At 38.7% G+C, this 20417-nt stretch overlaps 1 protein-coding gene across 2 annotated transcripts in view; it reads right to left on the bottom strand.

Moving 5' to 3' along the window:
* Positions 1-20417, bottom strand: part of LOC122811421 (regulator of G-protein signaling 3-like) — a 610403-nt gene that overhangs the window by 400089 nt on the left and 189897 nt on the right. The window contains exon 2 of one of the 2 annotated variants that reach the window (XM_044083253.1): positions 10150-10208. The exons of the other annotated variant lie outside the window; for it this stretch is intronic. The gene's annotated coding sequence lies outside the window, so the exon portion shown is untranslated. The remainder of the gene's footprint in view (positions 1-10149; positions 10209-20417) is intronic. 2 annotated transcript variants of the gene reach the window in all.

Genomic DNA, 20417 nt, shown 5'->3' with positions numbered 1-20417 from the left:
TGTCTGGTGTGACAGAGCACGATGCAGAGGACAGGAAGAAATGAAAACGGATGATCCACTGTGGTGACCCCTAATGGGAACAGCCGAAAGATGATGATGAGACGGACTTTAGGCATGTCACCTACTGTGACCTATGCTCAGTGACCAAAAGGTAAGCATCTAGTGCTGTTGTCTAGAAAAACATTATTTAACATTCTGCAGATATTTATTACTGTACTCTATCAGGGAAATGTTTATATTCATTTTCCAGTGTTTTACTTTGTATTTTCAGATCCCATGTTTTTGTTTTAGTGACCATAAAAGCAGTCATACTCACCTAGTATACTGTGATAAATACTTTTTTACTTAAGGATAGTGATGGCAGCTTTCTTAGTTGCAGTACCTTTCTACATATATATGTGTGTATGTGTGTGTGTGTGTGTGTGTGTGTGTATATGTATGTATGTGTATATATTTATATATATATATATATATATATATATATATATATATATATATATATATATATATATATATATATATATATATATATATATATCCAATGTTGTGCAAATATATAGTTAATCTTTAAATGAAATGTCGCATTAAATGAGTTTCAGTGAAATGAATTGTCGGTGAATAGATAGGGACCCATATATATATATATATATATATATATGGCTCTACTTTGAAACATTGATGCCGATATAAGTGAACATTTTCCCGAGACGAAAATCACTAAAATTGAAATACCCAAATGGCAAAGTTTTCTCTGGGTAAGTAAACAATTGCCCAATATGCCATTTTCTCCACTGTAGTGTGATCATTGAGTTGGTATACATAGTTGGGGGTGAGGGAGGTGCAGCACCCCCCCACCTAGGTGGATTTTACTTATGTCAGTTCATGTTTCATGTTGGTCTGGACAAGTGTTTACTTTCCCTCAGAAAACTTTGCCGTTCGGGTATGTCAGTTTTCGTGATTTTCATTTCAGGAAAATGTTGTTCAATTACCAGAGACTCAATGTTTCAAAGTCTATATATATATATATATATATATATATATATATATATATATATATATCTATATATGTGAGTGGTTTCACTTCATAAACATGAATTGCTGAAATATCGAATTTCAGCAATTCGTGTCCATGAAGCCGAAACCTCTAAATAACGAAAGTGTATAATCGCGAATAGGACTATGTCGAATTTGCGCTTATCGTACGGAAGTGTTCGGCTGGGGTGGTGTCTGCAGTTTAAGGTGAATGAGTGTGTGAGTGGTTTTTGTAACTTGAACAAGTGGGTCAGGGTAGGGAAGTGGGGGTATGAGTGTGTGTGTTGGCTGTGTGTAATTTTTTTTTTACTGTTTGTGTGATGTCTGAGTTAGTATATATAAGTATGGGGGTGTGGGAGGTGCAGGGGGGGCTTCCTCCCCCCTGCATATTTGTAGTATAGGTGTGTGTCTGTGTGGTGTTGTGTTGTATTTCAGTGTTTTGTGGTGTGGGTGTTATGGTTTGCATGTTGTGTGCTGTATTAATGTGTGTTCGATGAAATGATTTTGTGGTTGTGCTGTGTCGGTGTTTTAATGGTTTTAGCTTTATACTTTCGAAATGCTGAAATTCAATATTTCAGCACTTCAGCAATATGAAGTGAAACCATATATATATAAATATATATATATATATATATATATATATATATATATATATATATATATAAACATAAACATAAACATAGTTAAGATGGAACATTTTACGGGAGAGTAGCCTAGAACAAAAATGCTGCCTGGTGTACATCCAAAAACACTCTGTTGAGAAAAAGTGGGAGAATGGGGCAAGACAATAATTGCTGAATATCTTAAGGAAGTAATCAGAGTCAAACAGAGAAGTTTAAGTAGTAAAGCGTGAGGTAAGAAGACACTACTTCAAGAGAGGGTATGAGTAGTTTCAGCGTCATTTACTCAGTTTTTTTGACAGCTTATGTCCTCCCTGCAGTCACGTGGGCTTCCTCTAGGTGCTCCAGTTTCCTCCCACATTCCAGTGACATGCAGTAGGTGGACTGGACACTCTAAACTGTCTGTAGGTGAGAGTGTGTGTAAGTGAACAGTACGAATGAACTTCCTTGGCCAGGCTAGCCACCCAGTGGTGTAAACCTTGGGTCGAGATGGTTGTCACCGGTAAAGTGACACCCTTACCCCATATGCAAAAATGGGAAAAGGGGTTGAGGATGGATGGATGGATTAAGGCAATTAAAAAGGCACACTAGATAGCCTTAGTGTCTCCTTCTACTGTCAAGCTAATGTAATGCACTGTAATGTGAAACAACAGGTAAGTGCTCACCTTATCCACTGGGGAAGTTATTATTTCCTTTTCTGGTACTGGTGACTCAATACAGTTCTTCAAATCTCTAATTTGAATATTTGCTGGTGCACATCATGACAACATATTCCAGCCAGGACAATGTGCTCACACTTCAGCTCCATATGTCAACCCCACTCACTAAAAGAGCACACCTGACGATGTTGTACATATCTGTACATTTACGCACTCACCCTTCAGCTCCATATGTCAACCCCACTCACTAAAAGAGCACACCTCATGATGTTGTACATATCTGTACACTTACGCACTCACCCTTCAGCTCCATATGTCAACCCCACTCACTAAAAGAGCACGCCTGACGATGTTGTACATATCTGTACACTTATGCACTCACCCTTCAGCTCCATATGTCAACCCCACTCACTAAAAGAGCACACCTGATGATGTTGTACATATCTGTACACTTACGCACTCACCCTTCAGCTCCATATGTCAACCCCACTCACTAAAAGAGCACACCTGATGATGTTGTACATATCTGTACACTTACGCACTCACCCTTCAGCTCCATATGTCAACCCCACTCACGAAAAGAGCACACCTGACGATGTTGTACATATCTGTACACTTACGCACTCACCCTTCAGCTCCATATGTCAACCCCACTCACTAAAAGAGCACACCTGACGATGTTGTACATATCTGTACACTTACGCACTCACCCTTCAGCTCCATATGTCAACCCCACTCACTAAAAGAGCACACCTGACGATGTTGTACATATCTGTACACTTACGCAACACAGGAGTAATTGTGGGGAAGAATCTCAAGCAGCTTAAAAACTTTAAACTTTGCTGAGAAGGCAGAGCCATAAGAAGCCTAAAGGCAAGGGGCCAGAATGCTTGGTCTTAAAGCAATGAGGTTCATTACAGTTGTGGTCTGGTGTGTCTCTTTTGCCATTCAAGTTTTACCTTACACTGGGCAGCCTATGGGTGGTTACTAGTCCTAAAGCAATGAGGTGCCAAAGGAGGAGTAGCTCTTGGAATCATTCTTCAAGCATTATTTTTAAAGCATGTGTGAACCAATAAGTACATTGCAATCAGGCCACTGCTCAGATATCTGCAAATGGAACATTCTGAAACAGACAATGGCATCACTTGTGTCAGAGATGTATTTATTTTTGATGGGAATATTTCCAATAGGTATTTCACCATCAAATGGTAAAAAAAACATTATGATTAGCATTCCACTTTGAGACAGTTTGCATAATCCCAGCCAGACTCTCCTTACCAGAGTAGAGGAAGCATGATCAGCCTGTTTCTACAACTTAAGGTGAGTATAACTGAGCTGGCGAAGCAGGTCAAGAGCATGAAAGCCTTTTCTGTTGTATTCTACCCGGAAAATAAATCAGGGAGATGAATATATTGTTTTAATTTCAATTCTGAAGCCTCTTTCAGAAGGAAATATGGAGTAGTCCTGAGGGGCACCTTATCCTGTGAAAGACTAAATACAGACTTTGTTACACAGGAGGCAGGTGACGAATCCTGTGTCATTCATTCTGTAGGACCTTTCCTGAAGAATGTCACTGAAGTGGTCTGAAAGCATCAGAATCCTGATGCCTCTGTTCCTAAGATAAGCCTCGAAACTATTTATGTCCATTTATAAGAAATCTTTGTTCCTTCTGTACCTGCACTAGATGATGGATGAGTAGGTTATAGAACAGGCTGCAGCGTTCCTTTACAGGTCTGATAGGAAGTGTTTCCAGGAGAACTACTTCCCTGGCATGGCTGCTAATGAATGGAGGATAAGATGGGTAATGCCATATGCTCTGTAAATAGCAGCAGCTATGTTGGTATATAATAAAGGTATTTTGTCTAATTGACATGACTCCATGTTTTTTACTATTTTTGTCAACACAATAACATACCATATACGGATTTTTTTTTAATTGTCACATGCCAACGTCACTTATAATGTTGTTTCTACTGCACCATTTGTAATGCTAATTACATTAAGTGGCATTTGAAAGGAGGTGGTGTCAGTGGGGTTAATGATAATGCTCATTAGTTTGCAGTCATCTGCAAGTTTGGTGAGTCAGATTTGATGTCTGAGAAAAAGATGCCAAAAATGTATGGTCCGATGACAGATCCTTGAAGGACTGCCCTGGTGACATGGGATGGTAAAGAAAAATGTCCACCTCTTCTTACCTGTTGTGTATGACCATGTAACCAGATGTGTACCAAAGCTATTACAACTATGTTCACTTTTAGATCCTTGAGTTTATGTTTTCATCATGAATTAAAGTACCAAATGATTTAGCTATAGACAGAAAAACCTTTGTCCAGGATCATTCACACCCTAGACAAAATTTACAAGACTAAGAATGTAAGTACAGCCTTTAACCAAACATACTAGGTAATATCATGAAGAAGGATATTTTCTGTGCCTGCCTGAATAAGTTGCATGATGAATTTCCCGATCACCTTGTATAATATGTGTGTAAGACAGATTGATCTGTAATAATTTGAGGCTGTTGAAAGGACTTCCACACCCTTCTTCCAGATATCAGGGACATAGGTGGTTTGTGATGTGTATAAGTGGGTGTAGTTAACTATTTTTGATTGCCAACAGAGATATGAAGAGGCCTAATGTGTACAATGTGTGATCCTATGTGATATAAACTTTATTATTATCTATAATGCTCTATGGCCAATGTTTCCTATGCTTCTCAGCTACTTCAATATTGTAATGTTTGCATAATCCCCAGTGCAACAGTCTTGCCACATAATTATGCCTTTCAGTATGCAGGTCATCTCCCATTGGTATATCACACCCAGCAACAAGATGTTTGACTGTTTCCAATTCTGTTTACAGAACCTGCATGTGTCTGTTTCTCACACATGTTCAGTGGACTTTATAAACCAATGTACATGTAATCCACTATCCTGGGCTGCTAATTTCAACCTGTCATCTTTTGGTTTAAATTCACAACTATTTTACCATGCCTAAGTCAGATCCTGACAGACATGAGGTTGTTCCAGGAATTTTCTGTACTTGCAACTATATTTATGCCTTTTCCACATTTCCTGCCTTCTCATCTGATCCTTCTCCTTATATTCTTTCTTTTGTTTTTTTTTTTTTTGGCACATTCAGCTGCTGCCTGACGTTTGTCTACTTCTGGGTTGGTGTCCCTTCACACTTGACACTAATAAGGTTCCGCTAATTTAAGTAAGGAAGTCATTTTATATTTGTTCTATTTATGTTTAAAAAATGTCACTGTGTTTGGATCTGATAACGTCAGAAGATATGTATGCAGTCCTACAATTGCAGATCTATACATGTAATTAATATCAAGGAGGCCGGTACCTCCTTCAGAACAACGACTGCATAATCTTGGTATACACTGATTTTTATACAGTATATCATTTGATAAACATGAAGTATTTTTCTTGTTTTCCTGTCCAATTGATCCAATACCTTTTGGGGCCAGTCATTTGCCCCAAAATTTTAAGTTAAAACCTCAAGAGCAAATTGGTATGTAGTTTGGACTTTGTTCCCAGATATCAGGGCTGTTTTCAGTGTAAATTTTAATGTTCTAAAATATTCTTTACTGAGTTTTATTCACATTTGTTCATGTTTTACCACTGATCCTTTATCAATTCCCCAATATGTGTATGCTATGTCCTGCTCAAGTTCCTTTATATCTTATTCTTGTCTCTGACTGATATTTTCTTAGTGCTGCAGCTTTCCTGCTTTAAATGTTGCTTTTGCATATTTATCAAGAACTAACAACATTCTTATATCATTGGACAAAGTTTTGACCACATCCAGTTGTACTTTCAGCTTCTGATCTGATGAACTATATGATTTTATATCATCTTTACACTTTGTTGTTGTCTGGGAGGCAAACTGTAATGATGGCCATATCTGTTAAACAGACAGCTTAATGGGATAAGGCATGATAGAGTGGCAGTGACAAAAAATCACCCTGTAATATCCCAATTTGACTTTTTATCCCTGGGATAATAATTTGCAGCTAAGCCATAATAAAATGCGAAGTGGTTTGTCATTGCTTCATGGTCACTAATGTTATTGATCAATGCAGAGTGTATCTTACACATCTGTATGCACTCCTTTATCCATGAATGTGGGATGCTGTCAAATGTTTTTTTATCATCTATCCATGCCATACTTAGATTTTTCCCCTTTTTACAATTATCTCCATTATAGATTCATAGACTGTTACTAGGCTAATGACACAGAGGGCCTTTTTAAGCCTAGCCAAGTTTTACCCAAAAAATAATGATGTCATGTATCCAAATTTTAAAAGCAAATGATCCTTTGTTCCATATGACTTTCTTTTGTTACCCTTTTGTTCTATTTCCATGATTGAGATTTCTTATAGATGACTATGAACTCTGTCAGCATCAGTTCCAGGATATAGTTTATACAAAGCCGGTAAGGCAAGTTATTGATTTATAGTTTTTAGGCTAGCTTGCAGGTTCACTCTTAAGAAGCAGTATCACTTTTCCTGTTGTTAACCAGTTTGGGCGTCTGTTCAGGGTGTGTGCATAAGTAGTTTTTGCTTAGGGCTAAATCTCTGTAATGATGTTAATAATTTTAGCCAGAAGATAGTTACTGTATCTGGGCATGGGGGTTCTCTGGCTGTTACTTCATACTATTTCATATCCTATACATTTCAGCTTCTTACTGTTTCTTTTACTTGTATCCATTCAGCAGCTGTGTTATGTTCCACAGAGTGTTGATAGATATTTCTCCAAAATGTGTCTATTTCTTATTTTGGTGGTGTTTCTATTGCTTTTGCTGTGTCTCCCAATTCTCATTAAAACCTTTTTGGGTCATCAATGAATTGCTTATTTTGTACTTTTCCTTTATATTTATCTGCCTCTGCTCATGGTCTTTAATGTATTACTTACAGTAGTGTATGATAGATCCTGGTCTGTTGTAATATGTCTGCCTTTCTAAGTATTTTTGTTAATCTATTCCCTCTTCCACACTCTTCTAATAGTGACACTTTTTATCTTAACTGCTTTCAATGCCAAGAAATGTATAGTTATCCCCTTTGGGGAGAAAACACGTACCCGTGAATTACCACATAGGTGGCAGTACACTAAACACCTAAAGTGTGATAAGAGACTTAGGGACACAGGTGGACAGTGGTCTCACCTTCAATAACCACATCGCCACAACAGTCAGTGATGAGGTATGCCACATAGAAGGATTTCCTAAGGGCTTTTCATCCAGAAAAAAGAGGTTATTGTCCCACTGTACTCATCCCTCATTAGACCCATTATAGAATACAATGCCCCATTTGGTATGTACTTCTCAAAATATCTGCAACAACTGGAAAGGCCACAGAAATACCTCACTAAAAGAGTCACAGGCCTAAAGCAGATGCCCTATGCTGACCACCTTAAACAACTCCAGCTATACTTTGCCGCACATCGTCTACTCCGAGGCGATCTCTGCTTAGCATACAAGGCCATGTCAAACCCAGAGCTGTTGGACATGCTACATTTAAAGAAATCCCAATCCATCAGAGCCACACGCTCCAGGGATCTAAACCTTGTCATCACAATAAACAAAACATGCTGGAGGGATAAGTTCCTGACCCAGAGACTCCCCAGACTCTGGAATAGACTGCCCATACATATCAAGCAGAGCACCTCTTTGGCCCTCTTCAAAAGGAACCTTGCTGACTGGATGGGAGAAAGGAAATTCACCCCAGGGATCATGTCAGTCGCCCTGCTAGACAGGGGTCCAGGGAAGTAAATAGTGTGGGAAGAAATAGCCAGGGAATTGTTACGGTATAGGCTCTAGGACCGATAGCCTAGTACCAACCTATGAACCTATTATAATTTTATCTATTCACTAGTTCAGCAATGGCATTTGATTTCTCCCCTTCCTTTCCCTTACTGCCCTTTATTTTTGTGGTAAGACTATCTGTTATTAATTTAGCTGTACACTAATATATCCTATTTATTTCTGTTATATCACATGAAATTCTTATGAAATTCTATTTTTTTCTGAAATGTTTTTATTCATTTTATAACACAATAACTTAACAGTATAGTAACAAGAAAAAAAAAAACTATATAAAATGTCCAAAACAAATAAAAAAGCAACATACATAGAACACTTAATATTTCTCTAACACATTACACAATTTTATCCAAGCAATTAAATGATGGGTTATGTTGTTAGTCCTTGCTTTTATAGTATCTCATTCTTATAAATGTATTTCACAAGATGAATAAACTCAACTTTAAAGACAGGAGTAGATTGGGATTTCCAATTTTTAGTAACAGTTTTCCTTGCTATAGAGAGAATAGACCATAGTAAAAATATTTGTTTTTTAGGAATAACTTCAGGAGCATTGAAAAGGATAAGGGAGTCAGAAATTGTACAGTTGTCATTCCATAGATACACCCCGATGCTGACTGGATACATATGTTTGTTAATTCCAAAATAAAATAACATGAAATTCTTGTTAACTGTTTTGATTACTGTGTTCATTTGTTTTAACAGACTCCTAACATTTTGGATCTTAATGACTTTTTGTAATTTATTTCTTTCAACGATTTTAATATGTCTATCCAGCTCTGTTAAATCAAGCAACTGTTCTCTTAGATAGTTTTCTTCTAAGCTGAAGGCATATTCTTTTTTCTCTGTCTCCTGCGGCCTTTCTACAGAAAGTTCCAGAACATCTTCCTGTGACATATTCTGTTCAGCTGTGTCTTGTGTCATCCATTGCTCTTTCACATGGGAACTCACTGGCCTATCACTGCACATTACTGACTGTGTCAGAGTTGCCACCACTTCCTACTCCTTCCCTTGCTCTGCAGCTGAACTTCTGCACTGCCTTCTCACTGAAGGCCCCACATTATCTTCATGTGGCAACTGATCAGATGCTTCCCATTTCATCAGTTTCTCCTTAACTTGGAGATTCATTGTTCCATCATGCTATTATGCTTAAAAATGGAAATCTGTATTTTTTGCAGTTTAAAATTTATATTGTGTAGTTTATGTACGCATACTATATTTTTTTGATATATTTTAATGTAAACTAGTTCCTTCACCCATTTTAACAAACTGTTTTGCAGGCTTAGAACTGTGTTGACTTTTGGTGTATTTTCTGTCTGTCACAAAGTCCACAGAGTATGATATGATTAGGGAGAAGGAGTGGGAGACAAGCTACTGGAAATGGGGTGCTGCAGCTAGGACAGTCAGCAGAGAAGTGCCTTAGGGGCTACAGAAGAAAAGCAGCACTTTAACTTTTAGGGGCAGTGTGTGTGTGGGGGGCAATGGTAGGGGGTTGGGATGGGCACTGTGGAAATATTTGCCTAAGGCTTGACTTGATAATGACCTGATGCAGAACATTTAAAAAAATGCTGCACAGAAAGAAAATGAACCGCAACTAGATGTTTTAAACATGTTTTTGCAACCTAGCCATCTTCTCACAATTTAGATGGTAAGCAGCAAGAATGGTCTTTAGGTATGCGATGACCCCTCTATATAAGGCTTTATAGGTCAACATAGTTGTTTTAAAGGAAGACCATTTTATGACAAGTCAGTGTACAAGCCACAAAGCAAGTAGAATGAACGTATTTTCAAACACTCCAGTTAAAAATAACAGAAAAGAAAAAAAATAGTGAGTTGTGTGTCACCTTCAAATCAGGAAATCTCCCCTTCTAAAAAATGACTCAATACATGCTACTGCAATGATCCTGGGAAGATAAAACTAAAGCAAGACAGGAAAATGTGCAATTGTCATCAGTGCAAATACTTTGAAAGATGATAAAAGTTAAAAAAAAAAAATCATATTTTACCTTGTGTTCACAGGTGTGAAATGCAGTCTGGTTTGCAAATCACTTATTCATGAATTGAACTGAAAATAAAAATGAATTCAGTATATTAGTTTTCCCTAACAAAAAGGGACCAAAACTAAAAAAATGTAAATAAATGCATCAATTCCAGTATAGTAATAAATGATGTTCAGCTACGGGTTATTCACTATTTCTCTTAATGTCCTTTCTTAAACTGTACGGGCTTCATCTTTGTGGTTTAACTCTAGCATTTGAGGGAAGGCACGGTGCAACCTGTGACTGAATATTAATTATCATTTAAATAATACTTATTTGTATGAACATTACTGCTTATGTATATGTCAAGCTATCAAAGATGATCAAGCCAATAAAGGGCACATGCCATCCAAAGTACACTGCAGTTAGCAAGCAAACTGAAAAAAGATGCTGCACTATGATTGGTTACTTGCCAAAAAATCTTATATAATCAAGCTGCATGTGTTTTAACCACGTTAATCTTAGTGTGCTTTTTGTTCTTATTTTCTTCTCTGCTGAATAAAAGACTGCTGTAGGACATTAGGGCTGAAATATACAGACAAGAAATACTACGTGACAGAAAACATTTAAATGCATTTTACAGTAACACTTCTGGTACTGTTAGCTTATAAAATATAGAGCTAAAATGAAACCCTTTGGTAAAATTCAGCTGTGTGCATTCAGTCTGTACTTTGAGTAGTTCTGATGGGAATCTAGCTGCTTTCTGGTCAGTAAACAATTTCCATGCTAAGGTTCTTTGCAGTTTAATTTGCTGCATTATTAAGAAGAAAAATTATATTTGAACTAAAAAGCAAGTATTCATGCTTGCAACACGTAAAAACAAGAGCTGACTCCTCCAGAGTCCTGCAGTCATAAACATAAAGCATTCTAAGAATGACAGAGGGAACCAAATCATGAAGTGAATTGCTAGACGAATATTAGAGATTTGGAAACAAAAATCATTAAGGCTGTGCCAAAGCTCTTGACGTCACTGCCTATTGAAGATAGACATCTTTAGACAGCAAAAGGTAAACAGAATAGGTTTGTTTTCTCTATGAACTTACTGCGAAGGAATCATAATAAATATTCACAGGTACAGGCATGCAACACTCTCCAACTAACTTGCTGCTTATAACTACTTGTAACTTTGTTACTGCAGTATTTTGAGCATTCACTTTAAAATGATAAGATCAATTTAGCACTATTCATTTCAGAGACTGTCTTTCAGTAAAGTCTTCTGGAGTAAGGCTTTATGCACTATTTTTCAGGAGTACCTCCTCATTGCAGACAGCAATTTTCTAGTTTGTGCAGTGACAGTGTTACCCTCACAATAATTTATAACCACTGAAGAAACTGATTAACAATAGGAAATTCTCTTCAATATTTTCTGTTGTTTTCCCTGCATTAGACCTTCATCTCAGACTCTTTTCTCCACTAAAAGTAATTTTAGGGAGTTCTACTTTCTCTATATGACAGCAGGGTGGAAAAGTGCTGCCTAAATGTTTTCAATATAGGTAATAAGTTTGACATTATGGTAAGAGTCAGAGCTAATGCCAGATTCCCCTTTGCCTACTACCCTGGTAAAGTTAATTAGATGTGACTATTCTGGTGCTAAATTAAGAGGTGGTATGGCTTTTTGTTACTGCACAGTTACTTAATGCATCCCAGTGACAACATTTACAAGCATCTGTGAACTAATCACAAACAGTTACAGAATGCTTAATCAATGTACAAGCAGAAAATCAGCAACCTAGACACATTTTCTACCAGACCCACAAACAACAACAATGTTTCTGTAATATTTAAACTGATGTAAAACTATACTGACATCATTCAGTACTTCCAGGAAACTAATATAAATGTCCCATAATACATACCTTCCTAGATACTGAAAACATTGCGCAATTAATTTGGAGGTTGACAGAGTGACACAATGACACAGCATTCAGTGTTTTGCTTCACAGTGCTTGGTCCTCTGGTTCAGTTCCTGGCAAGCATATCTTCTTTGTGGAGCATGCATATCTGTGTGTCCATACAGGATTCTGCTAGGGAATCTAGTTTTCTCTTAAATCCCAATATAATGTAGTTGGGCAAATGATGATGCTTAAATTGGCCAAAGGTGTGTGTGTGTGTGTGTGTGTGTGTGTGTGTGTTTGTGTGTGTCTTTTGATGAAGTAGTGTCCTGTTCAAGACTGTTTCCTGCTGTATGCCTGTTGATAGCTTTGGTAAGCTCTGTCTCCCTATGACTCTGAATAGGATAAAAAGTCATTAAAAGCAGATATATGGAAATGCAATAGCCCCATCATCTAAGCCTTCATAAACCACATTTGCTTTTCTGCTGAGATAAACATTTCTGCAGTTTTTTTTCTACTTAAGTAGTCTGGGCAGTTGTAGCATTGTCCATATTCAGGCTTGTGTTTTGGGCCTAGTTGTTTGTTTGTAGAGGCTGTGTGTCTGAGCACATGTTCCAGGGCATCTTAGTTTTGTCAAAGCCATTCTTGCATTTCAGTGAGAGGGGAGTGTTTATGGTCATTGACTGATTAGGGTTACCTGGACTACAGCTTAGAGTAAGCACCTCATTGGTTCTTTTGAGCTTTTTTTAAAGTTGTTTCAGGTTTCAACTTTGTTACTTAAGAAGTTATCTTTTGAGTGTTTCTGCCATTTCACACTGAGATAATCGGAGGAAGGGCACTGAGCAAACCCAGTAAGTGTCCTATTTTCTGCTTATTTTTCCGAGTTATTTATAGCACTTTTATTGCCTGCTGCATACTTTTCTAGCTAGTTTCACTGTGTGTGAGGTATTAACCGGAAATTTTCTACATTTGTTAAGCACCTGTTTGGGTTTGTTTGTTCTGATTTTTGTCTCAACCTTCCCTCCCTATTGGTATCCTGTTCTTATACTTGGTGGCTTTGCAGTTGCCTGCCCCTACTGTAAATTTGATCTGTGTCACTCCTCCCAGTTTAGTGTCATTACCTCATTCTACCTAACACAGGGAAAACATTTGAGAAGGCCAACCCACTTAGTTCTTAACCTTGAGTTATCTTCTGCTCCTCCTTACTCCCTTTCAGCTTTACAAAAAAAGAATGTCTAAACTTTTTCCTGCCTTTCCCGTAAGTAGTCTAGTCCAGATACAGATTTGCTGTATCCAGGACTGTTTGTAAGCTTCTGAGCCCCTGCCGCTTAGCTAGGGTTAAACTATTCCCGGCGCCATAAAGTCTGCTTTTCAAATTTTCCCTTAGAACTAGCCAGTTTTTTAGTTTTAGCACTCAAATCTGTTTCTTTGAGCTCAGCACTTGTTCAGAACTCGTTGTAAGCACTAAATCTACAAATTACTACAGCACTCAACTTGCCTCACTTGTCTACAGGAAAACAGGTTTTAGTACTTAATAAATAAGCATCTATCCAGGCATGTCTAAGCATCAGCTCCTGGTGTTTTCTCCTGTCTACCTGATGAATTTGGTCCTCTTGGGGCAATGCAGTAATTGCCTCATGTACACAGACAACCCTCTCCTCCTACCACCCAACACTACAACCTGTGAGAGATGCACTTATATAGCCAAACTGGAAGCAAAACTCTCTTCACCCAAGACTGGACTAGACAGTCAAGAGGAGAGGGTAAAGACTTGCACCACACCACACTTATCACATAGTCCTTCAAAACCTACATGACCAAAACACACACACACAAACACAAAACACACACCTACATTCATGGAGGCTCTCAATAAAAATCTGCTGAAGCAACAGGGACCTCCAAAGCAGAAACACAAGCAAGCTCCACCTCCCCAACACAACCCACAAGACACATATCCCACAAACTCAATGTGCCACTCAACCACAGCCCATAAGTTATATCAATGTACCCCACACTCTAGTCATAGGTAACTCTATAGTCAGGTACTCACCAGGCTAAACAAGGAGAAAGTTACTGCCTGTCGGGTGCCAGGATCCACCACATAATGCACACACTCATGTCACTCTACAACAGGTACAAATATGACTCTGCCATTGTCCATGTTGGTGTAATGACCTGAGACATACCTCTCTGGACTACATGAAAAGAGACATGAAGGAGCTGTCCGATCTTGTAGCCCAGTCAGGTATGACCCTAGCCCTGAGTAGCACCCTGCCATCACCCAGAATACCACCATTGTACAAGGACAAAATGATTGTCTTCAACAATTGTCTAAGCTACTGGTGTCATTCTAAGGGGATCCAGTATCTGTTTGCCTGGGATGACATGAGCAACAGACCACAATGCTTTCCAGAGATGGCCTTCACCTGTCACCCTTGGGATTCTGGATACTGACTAAGGCTCTTGCCACTCCTATACTGCCTTTTTTAGGCAAAGTTCAAATGACAAACTCACCATCGTAACAGGTACAAGCAAGCAAAATCTGAGGGTAATACTACTCAATGCTAGAAGTCTAAACCTCAAAATGCACTCACTTGAGGCACTCCTTAAAATGGAGAACATTAACATCTGTGACAGAGACCTGGTTTAAGGCTCCAGAGACCACCCCTGGATTACCAAGCTATAATTCATACCATACCTTTTGCCCACCTAACTGGACCAAAATACTAAAGGTGGAGGCGTGTCCATATTCTTTAAGGATATCCACACCTCCTGGCTAGTTGCTCAGCATAATGCATCTGAGATTATCCAAGTGCAACTAACTCTGGAGAAGACTGCAATCCAAATTGTAGCTTGCTACAGATCCCACACCATGCCCCAGGGATCCCACTCCTCATTTCTTGATACACTGGAAAACATTAGGGTACAACATTAGGGTACAACCTAACACCCTAATAATGGGCGATTTTAACTACCCCACTGGGAAAACTATTCATGTACCAACTCTTTTGCTAACGTTTTCTGGAATTCATAAATTCCAATGCCTTGGATCAACTTATCCATACCCCACCAGGGGCAGCAATATCCTAGACCTGGTCATTACCAACATGGGCAACTGGTGTTCCACACCAGAGGTCAATTCCTTGTTGGTCAGATCCAACCACAAGCTAATCACCGTAGACATCCACATCCCGCCCAACCCCCATTAGGGAAACCACCGTAAAAAATTTCTCCAAAGCCAACTTCACGCTTCTTAAGACAGAAGTGGCAGACTTCACAACACCCATGCAGATGGACAATAGATGTACAACTGCTAAGTCCTACACAAATACACTTTATAAGCACTTACACGAGTGCATGGATCATGCAATCCCTAACAGAACCAAGATGCTATCCTCCAAAAAAAGGAAGCTAATCTGGTGGTCCCCTGCAATAACTGGTGTACAACAGAAGAAAGAAACTGTTGCAAAAAGATTAAAATCCCATTATTGGAGGAACTCCCTGGTCAGCATCAGTAAAAAGCTGAGATTCCTCATAAAATCCTCCAAACCTAGTTATGAAAACAAAATTGCCACTGATTCTATAGACAACCACAAAGCATTCTTTAGCTATATCAAGAATCTCAATGGCAACACTCAGATCTGCCCTGAGTTACAGCACAATGGCACTAAATATACAGAATCAACTGATATTGCCAACATCCTGGCAGATAGGTTCAGTGCTAACTTTACTCCCCCTCTCACCCCATAAAGGGCCCATCTATACACCAGAAGAATGCAAAGTTCCTGTAATCATGGCTGCACAGGTAAAAACTACACTCTCCAAAGCCAAGAACACAGCATCCATGGGACCTGACAGCATCCCAGGCTGTGTTCTATATGAACTGCAGAATGAACTGGCACCCCATCTGAGTACCATGTTCAATCAAAGCCTCACCTCAGGCTTTGTGCCCACTGAATGGCGCACAGCAATGGTTATCCCACTTCACAAAAGGGGAGCCACCACAGACCCTGGGAACTACTGCCCCATTAGCCTGATGAGCCTGGTCTGCAAGGCTATGGAACGTATCATCATGGAACTTATAAACAATGACATTGGTAATCGCCAAACTCTGGACCCCACCCAGTTCGGGTTTGTAAAATGCGGATCATGTCTCCTAAACCAGATAGACTTCTTTGAAGTGGTCACTAAAGCTGTAGATGAGGGTAAGGTGGTTCACACAGCCTATCTAGATCTTGCCAAGGCTTTTGACGCCATCTTCCATTCTGGAATTATAGATAAACTCACTAGACTAGGTATAAATCCCTATGTCACAAGATGGGTTACTAACTGGCTCATTGACAGATCCCACACTGTGAAAGTAGCAGACTCCAAATCCGACTTCAGACCAGTGACAAGTGGAGTATCACAGGGTTCAGTCCTGGATCCTCTCCTGTTTGGTATCTAGTTCTCAGAGGTACAGGCTAACACAGAAGGTCTTTAGCTAATGAAGTTCACAGATGACTGCAAACTAGGAGCCATAGTCAAAACTCCTAACGATGTGGCCCTCCTACAAAAGGGCCTCACTGAGAGAAATGCCTGGTGTCAAAGCCATGACCTCAAGCTCAATGCTAAAAAGTGCATTATAATCCTTTTTGGTAAAAACTCTGTACCCATGAACTACCACATAGGTGGTAGTTTTCTTAACACTGAAAGTGTGATAAGAGACCTTGGGACACAGGTGGACAAAAGTCTCTCCCTTGATAATCACATCACCACAGTAGTCAGGAAATCCCTCTACATGGCACACCTCATCACAAAAGGTTTCTCATCCAGGAAAAAAGAGGTCATTGTTTCCCTCTACTCATCACTCATTAGACCCATTATGGAGTACAACACCCCTTTTGTTATGTACCTCGCAAGACATCTACAACAACTAGAAAGGCTGCAGAAATACCTCACAAAGAGGATTACCAGCCTCAAACAGATGCCCTACGCAGACGGTCTCAAAAAACTACAGCTTTACTCCATCGCATATCGCCTTCTCAGAGGTGATCTCTGCCTAACATACAAAGCTATGTCAAACCTAAAGCTGTTGGACATGCTCCACTTAAAGAAATCCCAATGCACACTACACACTCTAGGGACCTAAACCTTGTCACCACCATAAACAGAACATGCTAGAGGGATAGATTCCTGTCCCAGAGACTACCCACACTCTGGAACAAATTACCTATCTATATCAAACCAAGCTCCTCATTAGCACTCTTCAAGAAAAATCTTGATGATTGGATGGGAGATAGGAAATTCACCCTGGGGATCACTTCTGTTGCTCTGCTTGACAGGGGCACAGGAAAATAATTTTTTTGGGTGGCGAAAGCCAGGGTACCTTTTTGGCTGGGCTTATAAAGGCCCTAGGGCCAATAGCCTAGTACTTACCTATGAACATTTCTGCTACTGTACATTTCTAATATAATACATTTCCATAACAAGCATTTTGATATGTAAGTTAGTTTTACAATAACTTGTTAACATACTGCTCACTATTAATACTAAGTCAACAGAGCTTAGCTTGCAACTAAATGATGTAACCATTTCAGGTGTTAGAAAATAAATCTATACAATATGCGACTACATTGGATGGTTTGAATGATGTATTCACATGGGAGCTGTGGTTGCTTTACACAACCGTCTCTGCACTTTGAGAACACTGTTCATTTAAGCCTCTGAAAGTAGCATCTAACTTTATGCACTTACTTCTGTAGTTGAATTCTGAAAGTACAATCTGACATTTAAATGCACACACCATGCAGTGACAGGAGTTGTGAGTATGCATGAACATCACGGCAATGTTTCATGGTACTGTTAAACTGAGTACAGACTTGAAAAATTGTAAAAGATCATTTCAGAAGTAAGCTAATGTTCAGCCTCAGCTTTACTCTAACAACTAGCACAACAAAGCTGTATGACATACATTTAAATGTGATATCTGTGAATAATGAGCTATGGCAATATGTCCATTACATACGTTATGCATTTTATGACACACAGTAAGACTCAAGGCCAGAACAAAGGAATATTCCTTTGAACTGGCTTATTGTTTTTAAAAGCGAATCCAAGCTCTTTCATTGGTGAGATGAATAAGAGGCAGCTATTATGTAGGTTGTAATACCAGACATTGTTAGGGGGTGAAATAACAGTCCACCCAGGGTTGTTGACAGGCATAACACCACAGGCAGATAATCTCTCCACCCCTGGAAGGGCTATTACTTCCCTCTATGACACTCCTCTGGATGCCAATATTGTGCTCAGATGAAGCACTGTTAAGTTGTTTCATATAAAATGTAATGAAAGAGGTAGAGCTTATCTGGGAGTTTAAAAGTTGCTACTAAGTAAACAGCCACAGCTTGAACTAGAGTTTGAAAAGTATCAGTTAAATATATTTGGTCTTCCAACATTCATTTTAGAACCGGCCTTCTTGATCAGTGGTGTGCTATTCCCTAATCTGTAGTTACCCTGTGGGAAGCTACTGGGAGGGTATGAGCCTACTCGTAAGCCCCCAAGCTGAATGCTGCACACTTGAATCTGAGCTGCAGGAAGAAATCTGGCTTTTGTTTGTCAATATATGCCAAAGATTAAGATTATTAAACTTTCTCTGAGACCATGCGGGTTAATAATTGACAGGGCACTAACTACCAGTTCTAGAGTTCACTGGGAGACTTTTAACACCCATGTAGAGAATGAGGGTGATAACTGGAGGGGCATGCCTGACTTGCCTGAACTGAACCCAATTATGAACCATTACTAAACTTTGTTACAGAGTATCCAAAACAGGCCACATTGTATGAATATAAGGCTGACTGACTTAGTAGTTCGTTGTGAAGTCAGCCGTGAGACAGCTGGTACAGAGGATTAAAACTCTGCCCTTTTAATGAAATGCTAACTGTGCCCAGATTACAAGGTTTGACTCCATCCACTTTTATTTGTCTACCATGCGACTCTGAGCAAGTCACTTAACCAGACAATGTTCCCTAGTTGCCTCTGAAAAAGGACAATTTTGTCTAGTACCTGGTCAACAAATTGGGAAAATAAAAGAAATATATATTTATGTGTGTGTGCATATATATATATATATGTGTATATATATATATATATATATATATATATATATATATATATAGATATATGTATACACATATGCACATATACATATTCACACCTACACATATACAGATACGTGTGTATATGTATGTTCTGGATACTCAGTTCAGTTGCACACTCAGCTGCTCATGCAATTAAAAATATACTGGGAAATACAAACATGAACACAGAAAGAAATAATGACAGATTATACTCTGTATACAAACAGATACATATTCTTGGGCATCTCTTAGACACATTCTGGATTACAGAGACTGTGAGACTGTAATGCCTCTAGCTTAGCTCTAGCCCCAGTATACAAAGATAATCAGTCATGTAAATACAGACTTGTAAGTAGTTATCAAGGACCGAGTGGAAAAAAGATGAAAACTGAGTTCATCAGCAGCTGTATTTTGAGAAATATCTACATATTTTAAATATGTTACGAGAACATCATGCAAATTTTTGGCTATTATCTTACAACAAACCACCCAGTTTCATGGTATGATTAGAAATATGTAAATTGGTACAAGGGATTAGAAATATTTCAGGACAATGGCTTAAAACTGTACAGTGTCACGCAATAGATGTAAAAATAGCCAGTTACTTAAGCCACACGTAAAATCAGCCACTACAACATTGTCAGATATGTTAATGGTACTGACCAGCAACTTGAAACTAGTGAAGCAGTTAGAGATCAGGAGACAGAGGGGAAAATGAGACTGCATGGAAGCAGCAATTCTTTGAAAGGCTCTATACCCAAAAGAAATGGGCAGTTACACACCACCACAAAAAATAGAGAGTAAGAAACTGAGACACTTATTTTTACATGGTTATGTTGCAGTAGATGTCAGAAAAATGTGCAATGTCAGAATTTTTTTTACCACTGATTTAAATTAGCAAGGGAAATATTTTTGTTGAAATACTTCCCTTTTCAGTTATAACCGAAAATGCAATACTGTATTATGGGCAATGGTAAAAATTACACTCACCTTAGCAATACACTATGCCAGCCTTTATAAACCTCTGGAATCAATACAGGTACTGATACCAGAATTTAAGTGATAAAAAATGTTCTTGCCATGGTTTATAGCTAGGTGGACATAGCTTTTTGTTTAAATATAGTGATGGGGGGCTTATTCCCTTGTTTTGCTATCCTTCATGAGAGCATGCCTGAGCAATATGAGAACAAAGCAAGCAGTGAAATTAATGAAGGATTTATAAAGCATGTACCACTTCTAGCAGTGTGCTATGTGACAGTACTTCTGGGTCCATGTCATA

The sequence above is a fragment of the Protopterus annectens genome, chromosome 9.part0 (assembly GCF_019279795.1).
Source record: "Protopterus annectens isolate FY-2018-M chromosome 9.part0, PAN1.0, whole genome shotgun sequence".
NCBI lineage: Eukaryota > Metazoa > Chordata > Ceratodontiformes > Protopteridae > Protopterus > Protopterus annectens.
This window is presented reverse-complemented; position numbering and strand designations above follow the sequence as displayed.